This window comes from Coenobita brevimanus, chromosome 84, assembly GCF_032717465.1.
Source record: "Coenobita brevimanus isolate Jiangsu-jjx chromosome 84, ASM3271746v2, whole genome shotgun sequence".
In the NCBI taxonomy this organism is placed as follows: domain Eukaryota; kingdom Metazoa; phylum Arthropoda; class Malacostraca; order Decapoda; family Coenobitidae; genus Coenobita; species Coenobita brevimanus.
The window spans coordinates 28,943,070-28,953,490 of NC_137037.1; the positions used below are offsets into that span (position 1 = coordinate 28,943,070).

General features: G+C 33.7%; 3 pseudogenes; 1 reads left to right on the top strand and 2 right to left on the bottom strand.

Annotated features, from left to right (window-relative positions):
• The first annotated feature begins 489 nt into the window (after nt 1–489).
• On the top strand, nt 490–893 carry LOC145410265 (small subunit ribosomal RNA; annotated as a pseudogene).
• Nucleotides 894–3,420: 2,527 nt separating this feature from the next.
• LOC145410000 (cytochrome b pseudogene) lies at nt 3,421–4,555 on the bottom strand (annotated as a pseudogene).
• Nucleotides 4,556–8,923: 4,368 nt separating this feature from the next.
• Nucleotides 8,924–9,704, bottom strand: LOC145410232 (cytochrome c oxidase subunit 3 pseudogene; annotated as a pseudogene).
• Between the last annotated feature and the right edge of the window lie 717 nt (nt 9,705–10,421).

The following is a 10,421-nucleotide window of genomic DNA, read 5'->3' on the forward strand; positions in this document are numbered from 1 at the left end:
AACAACGGAGAATCAAAAAGAAATTTACTATATTTAAAAATTTACTTTGTACGTTTTAAGCTTATATATAATTAAATACTGTCTATTTTACCTATATAAATATAAGTTTGATTCTTGCTTTAAATATTCGCTTTTCAATTAATAACATATGAAAATTTCAGTACTCCCAAGCTAAGAAGTTCAAAACTTCAAGCTTTAGTAGATCTCAGTGTGTATTATTTTCATATCAGTGAAAACTGGAAAAAGTAAATTGAATTATCTCCGGCTAAATCTTGTGCCAGCAGTCGCGGTTATACTCGAAGGGAGAGTGAATACAAATCGATATTTAACTCTTATGCTAGTAAACAATGATTTTTTTTAATTTTATAAAGGGTGAAATCAATTTTTCAAAGATAAATAAATCAACCCATCTCAATTAATAAGTTAACAAATAAAGGAAATAAACAAGGATTAGATACCCTCCTATACCTTTAAGAAAGATTTATATCTGATTAGTAACATCTATGTGCTCTAAATTCAAAGAATTTGGCGATATTTTAGTCTATTTAGGGGAACCTGTCTTTTAAACGATAAACCACGAAAAATCTTACCTATGTTATATAGTTTGTATACCGTCATTGAGATAACTTTTACAGAATAAGTTATTGAAATAATTACATTAAAGTATTAGATCAAGGTGCAGCAAATATATAGGTTAAGATGGGTTACAATAAAATTTATGTTATCACGAACAAATTTCAGAATGCAAATTTTGAAGGTGGACTTAAAAGTAAGGTTTGCTTTAATAAGACAACCTGATTTTAGCTCTAAAATGTGCACATATCGCCCGTCGCTTTCATTAACCTAAGATAAGATAAGTCGTAACATAGCAGGTGTACTGGAAAGTGTACCTGGAAAGCAAGATAGAGCTTGAAGTAAGCAGCTCGTTTACACCGAGAAGAGTACCTATTGTCTAGGTTATCTTGAAATCAGTAATCTTACTTTTGTAATAAGAACGTTAACATTATAGGAAAACTAATTTTTCATTTTTCTGAATAGTAGATTTTATCGAAATATCAATATAGTGAAAGTAAAAAGTATTGTGAAAGAAAGTAGAAATAACACTTAAAATTCTTAAAAGTAAATATAAGAAATTGTATCTTGTGTATAATAGGTTTTCAAAATTAGATCTATAAATAATCATCCCGAAAAAAAAGATAGCTAATTTTAAGAGAAAGTTTTTGTAGCAATAAAATATTTAACTTAATATTAGAGGTGATATGCCAATCGAGCTTTTATATCTGGTTTTCTAAGAAATAAATTTAATTTACGTGCTCAGCTATTTAGCTATGCAACTAAGAAGATTAGGGTAGAGCTTTTTCTTCCAAAATGAAAATTCATAGAACCAATAAATAGATACTTATAAAAGTAGGCTTAAAAGTAGCCATCTTTTCCAGGTTTTCAACCAATATAACAAAATATTTTAAATTTTACAGGTTCTTTTTATCAAGTATTAGAAAATTAACTTCAACTTAACTTGTTTAGCTATTATGAAATCATTAGTAAAATTTATATGTTAAAATATTTTTTATTATAAATAAAATCTTTTAAGTATTAAAAATTTATTTAAGGAACTCGGCAAATATTATTTCCGCCTGTTTAACAAAAACATGTCTTTGTGAAGATTTACACAGTCTGGCCTGCCCACTGAATTATTAAAGGGCCGCGGTATTTCTGACCGTGTGAAGGTAGCATAATCATTAGTCTTTTAATTAAAGGCTCGTATGAAAGGTCGAACGAGAGATATACTGTCTTAACAAAAAAAATTGAATTTAACTTTAAAGTGAAAAGGCTTTAATATTTTAGAAAGACGATAAGACCCTATAAATCTTTACATCACATTTAGTATTAAGCCAATTTGTTAGTGTAAGGAAAAATACTGAAAAAATGTTTTGTTGGGGCAACAAGGATATAAATAAACTAACTGTTTTTACTTCTAAACAAAGATTTCTGATAATAAATTGATCCTTTCTTAAGATTAAGAGATTAAGTTACTTTAGGGATAACAACGTCATTTTTCTTGAGAGTTCCCATCGAAAGAAAAGTTTGTGACCTCGATGTTGAATTAAAATTTCTACATAATGCAGCAGTTATGAAAGAAAGTCTGTTCGACTTTTAAAATTTTACATGATTTGAGTTCAGGTCAGTTTCTATCTTCTAAAAAAATTAAACTACCTTAGTACGAAAGGATTAGGTAGTTAAAATAGTTTTATTAAATATGAACATCACTTTTACCTAAACAATCAATTTTGTGCTTCAGTTTAATAAAACTCATAAACAGGTTTATAAATAGTTCAAGCTAACTATTTTGTGTTCGCAGTTATCGTTGTAAACTTCCTAGTCTTAATTATTTGCGTTTTAATTGGAGTTGCTTTTGTAACACTTCTAGAACGAAAAATTCTAGGTTACATTCAAATTCGAAAAGGACCCAACATCGTAGGATTCCTGGGATTACTCCAACCATTTGCCGACGCTGTAAAATTATTCACCAAAGAACAAACAATACCAACTATATCCAACTTTTTACCATATTACCTATCTCCTGTCTTTAGGCTATTTATCTCCCTATTAGTTTGAGCTATCTTACCTTATCAAACCGGATTAGTAAATTTTAACACAGGAGTTTTATTCTTTTTATCCTGTCTAAGTCTGGGAGTCTATTCAACTATAAGAGCCGGGTGAGCTTCAAACTGTAAATACTCAATACCTGGAGGACTCCGAGCCGTAGCCCAAACAATTTCATACGAAGTCAGACTTGCTCTTATTCTTCTATCCTTTATCTTCTTAATTGGCGGATTCAATATAGAACTTTTCACTCGGTTTCAAAAAGATATTTGAATAATTTGATTCACACTACCTCTATCTTTAATATGACTCGCCTCCTGCCTAGCAGAAACAAACCGTACCCCATTTGATTTTGCCGAAGGTGAATCAGAACTAGTATCAGGATTCAATACCGAATACAGAAGAGGAGGATTTGCTTTAATTTTCATAGCTGAATACGCAAGAATTCTGTTTATAAGAATACTATTCGTATTAATTTTCTTAGGAGCCGATCCGTGTAGCCTACTCTTTTATTTCAAATTAGTTTTTATAGCCTTTGTTTTTATTTGAGTTTGAGGGACCCTACCACGCCTACGATACGATAAACTAATATACTTAGCCTGAAAAAGATTCCTTCCAGTTTCCCTTAACTACCTAATCTTTTTTATAGGAATTAAATTATTTTGTTTTTCTTTAATAATCTAACTAGGGAGTAGTTTAATAAAAATTTTAGTTTTGGGAATTAAAGACAAGGTAAACACCTTCTCCCTAAGATTACTAAGAACCAATCTTATCTAATGCTTTCAAAACACTTGTTTTCTTTTAAACTAAGCAACCAATCTAACATTTTATCTCACCACATTGCTGCCAGGGGCATAATCAAATAAAATCTAAAATAAGAAATTGTTAAAACCTGGCCCGTAATAATGTAAGGATCTTCAACAGGACGAGCCCCAATTCAAGTTAATAAAGCAACTGTAGAAACCAAAAACCAAAACAAAATTTGATTTAACGGATAAAATCTAAGACTCCGAAATTTCGAGAAATGAGTAAAAGGAAGAATCATAAGAATTGCCACTGAGAGCACTAGAGCAATTACACCTCCCAATTTATTAGGAACAGATCGCAAAATCGCATAAGCAAATAAAAAATACCACTCCGGCTGAATATGAGCTGGAGTTACTAAAGGATTTGCAGGAATAAAATTGTCTGGATCCCCTAAAAGATAAGGATGGAGCAAAGTAAGCAGCACAAGAGCCATTAACATGACCAAAAACCCAACAATATCCTTGAAAGTGAAATAAGGGTGGAAAGGAACCTTATCCACTTGCCTTAAAACACCCAAAGGATTATTCGCTCCAGCCTGATGAAGAAACAAAATATGAACCAAAGTCGCAGCAGCAATAACAAATGGAAACAAAAAATGAAAAGTGAAAAAACGAGTCAAAGTAGCATTTTCCACAGCAAATCCTCCTCAAATCCACTGAACCAAAGAAGTAACAATATAAGGAATCGCTGAAAACAAATTAGTAATTACAGTCGCACCTCAAAAAGACATTTGGCCTCATGGTAAAACATAACCTAAATAAGCCGTCGCCATTACCAAAAAAAGAATCACAACACCTACTATTTAAGCATGAAAAATCATATAAGAACCAAAATACATCCCCCGACCAATGTGAAGATACAAACAAATAAAGAAAAAAGACGCCCCATTAGCATGTAAAGTCCGTAATGATCACCCATAATTAACATCTCGTTGAATATGAGCTACCCTAGAAAATGCCAAATCAATATGCGCAACATAATGTATAGCAAGAAACAGACCAGTAACAATTTGAACAACCAAACACAAACCAAGCAATGACCCAAAATTCCAAAAAATAGAAATATTTCTTGGAATTGGTAAATCAACTAGTGCCCCATTAGCAATTTTTAACAATGGATGAAACTTACGCAACGGTGTTATCATAAGTTATTAACCGTAAAGGACTAGAAGACGAACTCATCACCTTAACAACTACAAACAGCGTCAATAGCAAATAGCTAATAATAAACATCGTAAACATAGCCCTAGGTTCATTGTAAATAGTCCTCACATTCATAGCAGAATTTCTAATATCTGAATACTTAGATAAAAAAGTTGTAGTTGACTCTCCAATTTTATTTGCCATTATCACAGGATCCACAAAAATTAAAAAAAAAAACTAATAATCAATGCTAAAAAAAAAGATAAAAAAAAATTCTCTTCTAACCTTAAATTGCTCATTAGCTGCTAAAGACGCAACATAAATAAACAACGCTAATATTCCTCCCCAAAAAATCAAAAATAAAATATACGAAAACCAGTAACTCTTAGCAAACAATCCAGTAGTAATTGAAATTAAAACCGTTTGAATTAATAGCACAAGACCTGTTGACAGAGGATGAATCAAACGCATAAAAATCAAAGAAAACAAAATAATAAAAGGAAGACCATACATCATCACTCCAATCTCTTGGTGTTTCAAGAAAAAAAATTCATTACTGGTTTACAAGACCAGAGCTTTTATTTAAACTATTAAAACTAATGTTAACTTTAAATAACTTGTTCTTATTTATTGCATTCACTATAATTTTCAGAGGACTATGAGCTTTCGCTTCAAACCGAAAACATTTATTAAATACTCTCCTAAGATTAGAATTCATTATACTTGGGATCTTCTTCTTAATATCCAACTGTCTTTCCTCAATCGGAAATGAATTATTTTTTCTCTCTTTTTCCTAGTCCTAGCAGCCTGCGAAGGCGCACTAGGTTTAGCTCTACTAGTCTCCATTGTTCGCTCCCACGGAAACGACTACTTCAGAACCTTTAATAGATTAGAATGCTAAAATACTTATTCATAGTCCTTATATTAATGACATTTGTAAAGGACTGGTCTCTAATTCAAACAGGAATCTTAGCTGTATCGTTTTTATTCGCCAATTTATACAATCACGACTTCTTCATATATAACTTAGGATTTAGACTAGGTACAGACTACTTAAGCTACATTTTAATCCTACTAAGCATTTGAATTATAGCACTCATTGTTATATCCAGAGTAAAAATTACATTCACCTCAAACTTTCCCAGACTATTTCTATTAGTTAACTTAGCTCTATTAATCTTTCTAGTATTAACTTTTAGATCTATAAACTACTTACTATTTTATATTACCTTCGAAGCTTCCCTAATCCCAACTCTAATCCTAATCTTAGGTTGAGGATATCAACCAGAACGAATCCAAGCAGGAGTTTATATACTATTCTACACCCTATTTGCATCCCTACCACTCCTAGCCTCCTTGCTTTACATCTATAAAACAAACGGGACACTCACCATCGGAGCTCTTTACCATAGAATCAACCTAAGAACCCTATCTCTTATTTGATTCGTCTCCTCTATTATAGCCTTCATCGTAAAACTACCTATATACTTATTTCACCTTTGACTACCCAAAGCACATGTTGAAGCTCCAGTAGCAGGATCAATAATTTTAGCCGGAGTTTTACTAAAACTAGGAAGTTATGGCCTAATCCGAATCTTACCTTTATTTACCGAAATAAATAAAAACCTAAGATGGCTATGAGTTAGATTAAGAATCCTAGGAGGGTTCTTCGTTAGTATTATCTGTCTACGACAAGTAGACATAAAATCCCTCATCGCTTACTCTTCTGTAGCCCACATAAGATTAGTACTTTGTGGGCTCTTAACCTTTGGGTGATGAGGAATAAACGGAGCTGTTGTCGTAATAGTAGGTCATGGTCTATGTTCTTCAGGGCTATTCTGCCTTGCAAACATAGTATATGAACGAAACGGAAGACGAAGCCTTCTAATTAATAAAGGCTTATTAAATTTTATGCCAAGAATAGCACTATGATGATTCTTACTAAGAATCAGTAATATGGCTGCGCCCCCTTCCATTAACTTACTAGGAGAAATCAATCTAATCATAGGAATCATTAGATGAAACAAATTAACTGCCCCAAGAATTAGATTACTATCTTTTTTCAGAGCAGCTTATACTCTTTATCTTTATTCGCTTAGACAACACGGTGTATTCTCCAGATCTCTATACTCCTGTTGCTCAGGAAAAGTACGAGAATACTTAGTTTTAAGACTTCATTGAATTCCCCTAAATATCTTAATTCTAAAAAGGAACCTAATTATACCTAACATCTAATTAAACCTTTACCACTTTCATACATTTTAACTATATTACAACTCAGCTCGTTCGGGTAGTTTATTACTAAAACGTTAGTTTGTGGCGCAAAAAAAATAAAAATTTTATCCTGAACCATGATTTGAAAAATATCAATACACCTAACAAGAATAGTTTTCCTAATATTTTTCTCTCTAATCTCATTATTAATATCCCTCCTATGCTTATTTGACAAAACATGCTATATTATTGAATGAGAAATTCTAAGAATCAACTCATCCTCTATCGTTGCAACATACATTTTCGACTGAATATCCTTAACATTCATAGGATTCGTTATATTTATTTCAGCAATAGTACTTTTTTATAGACGAAGATATATAGAAGGAGACCCCAACATAAACCGATTTATATACTTAGTTCTAGCTTTCGTTTTATCGATAATCTTTTTGATCATCAGCCCTAATTTAATTAGAATTCTTTTAGGATGAGATGGCTTAGGATTAGTATCCTATGCACTAGTAATTTACTATCAAAACGAGAAATCCGCAAACGCCGGAATACTAACCGTTCTATCCAATCGAGTTGGAGACGTGGCAATTCTCCTAAGAATGCCTTAATATTCGTTGAAGGAGGCTGAAATTTCATCTTCCACGTATTTTACCTGGATGACAATTTCACACTATTAATAAAAAGACTCATCATTATAGCAGCAATAACCAAAAGAGCTCAAATCCCATTCTCCGCTTGACTACCCGCTGCTATGGCAGCCCCAACACCAGTATCAGCTCTAGTTCACTCCTCAACCCTTGTTACAGCCGGAGTCTACTTCCTCATCCGGTTTAGACCCGCTTTATCAGAAACGACTTTACCAACCCTACTACTATTCAGCTCTCTAACAATATTTATATCAGGTCTAGGAGCTAATTTCGAATATGACTTAAAAAAAATTATTGCCCTATCAACCCTTAGTCAACTAGGAGTAATATTAAGAATCCTAGCCCTAGGGTTTAAAGACCTCGCATTCTTCCATCTTCTTACTCATGCACTGTTCAAAGCTCTTTTATTCATATGCGCCGGAGCCATAATTCATAATGTAAAAGAATACCAGGATATTCGACTAATAGGAAGACTAGTAACCTCTATGCCCCTAACCTGTATATGCATAAACCTAGCAAACCTAGCATTATGTGGAACTCCATTTCTAGCAGGATTCTACTCAAAAGATCTTATCCTAGAAATTGCCTTTATAAGATGAATCATACAGTAATTTTATTTCTCTACATCTTCGCAACCATATTAACAGTATGTTACACTTTCCGCTTAATTTTTTACTCTATAACCGGAGGATTTAACTTAGCTAGGTTCAGAAACATTGACGACTCATCCTTCATTATAACTTCCCCTATACTAGCTCTTAGAAGAGGAGCAATTCTTAGAGGAGCATTATTATCTTGGTTAATCTTTCCAGAATCCTACATTATTTGTCTTTCTCCCCTTATAAAAAACCTAGTACTAACAATCAGAATCCTCGGAGGACTAAAAGGCTATATACTCAATATCATAAACGTAAATTTCAAATTAAACTCACTCAACCTCTACCCTCTAGTAGTATTTTCAGGTTTTATATGATTCCTACCGTTCCTGTCCACCTTCAACCTATCCAAATCTAGTCTTAGTCTAGGCCAAAATTACTCAAAAATAATCGATAAGGGATGATCCGAAATCAGAGGAGGCCAAGGAATCTTCCAAACATTAATAAACTCGTCCAAACTACATCAGATAATTAGTGATAGAAACTTTAAATCCTTTATAAAAATCTTCCTTATTTTAACCCTTATACTCTCATTCTTTAATATTTACTTTTATAATTTATTTGTAGAATATCGTGTTGAAGTTGCGAAAGAGATGAATCCATCTAAAAGTGCTTAGCTTCTAAAAACATATTTTAACTATACAGCGAAAACGTATCGTGTTATACTTACACCACAGAAGCTCTTCTCTTGATAGGAAGACAACTTCAATTCAATCATTAACAGTGATTAGCCTCTCCTTTGGCTTCTATCAAAATTAGAGACTACATAGTCAAAGCTTAGGCCGAAACTAAGTGCAAAACTTCGCTTTCTAATCTACTTACTTATTTTTTATCCACCTCATCAATAAATAAAAATGTAAAGAAACAATCAAACTACATCAACAAAATGCCAATATCATGCAGAAGCCTCAAAACCAAAATGGTGAGTCGGAGAAAAATGACACATATAAAGACGATACAAACATACCATCAAAAAAGTAGTACCAATAATCACATGTAAACCATGGAAACCTGTAGCTACAAAAAAACAAGATCCAAAAACCGAGTCAGCAATAGTAAACGAAGCCTCAAAATACTCAAAAGCCTGAAGACCCGTAAAATAAACACCTAAAAACACAGTAATGCCAAGACTCTGAAGAGCTTCATTATGATTAGACCCTTTAATAGCGTGATGAGCCCAAGTCACTGTAGCTCCTGAAGACAAAAGAATAATAGTATTCAAAAGAAGAATTTGAAATGGATTAAATGGAACAATTCCCTTAGGCGGTCAAGTCATACCAATTTCCACAGCAGGAGCCAGCCTCCTATGAAAAAAAAGCCCAAAAAAACGAAAAAAAGAAGAAAACTTCTGAGACAATAAACAAAATCATCCCCCACCGCAATCCAGCAACCACAACGCTAGTATGTAATCCTTGATAAGTCCTTTCACGCACTACATCTCCTCACCACTGAATTATAGTCAAAATAACAGCAACAAACCTCAAAACAGGAAGGTCCATATTAAACTGATGAAATCATTTAACTAATCCAGTAGTTAATATTATCGCTCTAATAGACCCAGTTAAAGGCCACGGTCTTATTTCTACCAAATGATAAGCATGATGTCCATGTGATGATGCCATTAGTTAATTTCTCTTTTGTAGGCCCTCTCCTTGTTGCGGACAGCATTAGAACAAGCGTGATTAAACCAAGGCTTTCTTGCGTTCGTCAAAGGATATGAGAAAGGAATGTATGCTTCCATGCCCGAGAGAATAACCTCCATAATGCGTAATGCGCAGGGCACACTCAGATGGCTCCCGGCCATGGAAGCAATAATCATTCCAGGGAAAATTAAAGAAGTACTGCCTGAGGGCCTCCCAGTCTGCGGCTCCAAAATGCCACAGACAACGTTTCCCTGGAGGGTCCATAGGCCGTACCGGAGTGATAGGACAGGTTAAGGTAATAAGGCTGTGATCGGAGGAGCCCAACGGAGAGAAAAGATTAACAGAGTAAGCAGAAGGATTAGTTGTGAGGAAGAGGTCAAGTATGTTGGAGCTCTCTCCAAGGCGGTCAGGGATATGGGTAGGGTGCTGTACAAGCTGCTCTAGGTCATTAAGGATAGAAAAGATGTAGGCTTGTTCACCAGGTGGATCCGTGAAAGGAGAGGAGAGCCAAAGGTGGTGCTGAACATTGAAATCTCCTAGAATGGAGATTTCAGAGAAATGAGAAATGGATAGAATGTGTTCCATCGTAGAAGTAAGATACTCGAAGAATTTTTGATAGTCAGTAGAATTAGGGTATAAGTAAACAGCACAGATATATTTAGTCAGAGAATGACAGGAAAGCCGAAGCCAGAGTGT